The sequence below is a fragment of the Elephantulus edwardii genome, unplaced genomic scaffold (genome assembly GCF_000299155.1).
Source record: "Elephantulus edwardii isolate Elephantulus edwardi_28Jun2011 unplaced genomic scaffold, EleEdw1.0 scaffold00338, whole genome shotgun sequence".
NCBI lineage: Eukaryota > Metazoa > Chordata > Mammalia > Macroscelidea > Macroscelididae > Elephantulus > Elephantulus edwardii.
The window spans coordinates 606,695-607,537 of NW_006400088.1; positions in this window are offsets into that span (position 1 = coordinate 606,695).

Consider the following 843-nt stretch of genomic DNA (forward strand, 5'->3'; position numbering starts at 1 on the left):
AAAATTAATAAAATATAATTATAGAAAAAAAAAAAGAGAGAGGGGTCCACCAGGAATGTGTTCTGTCTCCATACCTTTTCAATCTGTATGCAGAACAGATGATCCAAGACAAGATTCTGGGCTGTATGAGGAGGAATGTGGCATCAGGATTGGTGGAAGAGTCATCAACAACTTGCGTTATGAAGATGACCCAACCCTGCTTACTGAAACTGAAAAGGATCTCAAGCACTTGCTGCAGAAGGTCAAGTATTGCAGCCTTCAATATGGACTGAAACTCAATATCAATAAAACAAAGATTCTCACCACTGGACCAATTGGCAGCATCAGTATGGATAGTGAGGATATTGAGATAGTTAACAGTTTTAGTTTGCTTGACTCCACAGTCAACACTCTTGGCACCAGCAGCTAGGAAATCAAGAGACAAATTGCATTGGGAAAGTCAGCTGTCAGGGACCTCTCAAGAGTACTGAAGAGCAACAACTGCAGGCTGGAGATGAAGGTCTTTGCAATTACGTGCTATGCATAGAAGAGTTGGACAGTGACTAGGGATGATAGAAAGAAATGAGATACCTTTGAGCTGTGATGCTGGAAAAGAGTGTTGAATGTACCATGGACTGCTAGGAGAACAAACAGGTTTGTCTTGGAGAGGATGAAGCCAGACTACTCCTTGGAGTTAAGGGTTCTAAATCTATATCTGACATACTTTGGGCATGTTGCAAGGAGAGACCGGTCCTTGGAGAGGAGCATCATGTTTGAGAGAGTGGAGGGATGGCGTAGGGAAGGAAGACCCTCAGTGAGATGAATCAATTCTGTGATTGGGGTGGTGATTGGTGTCAGAGACGG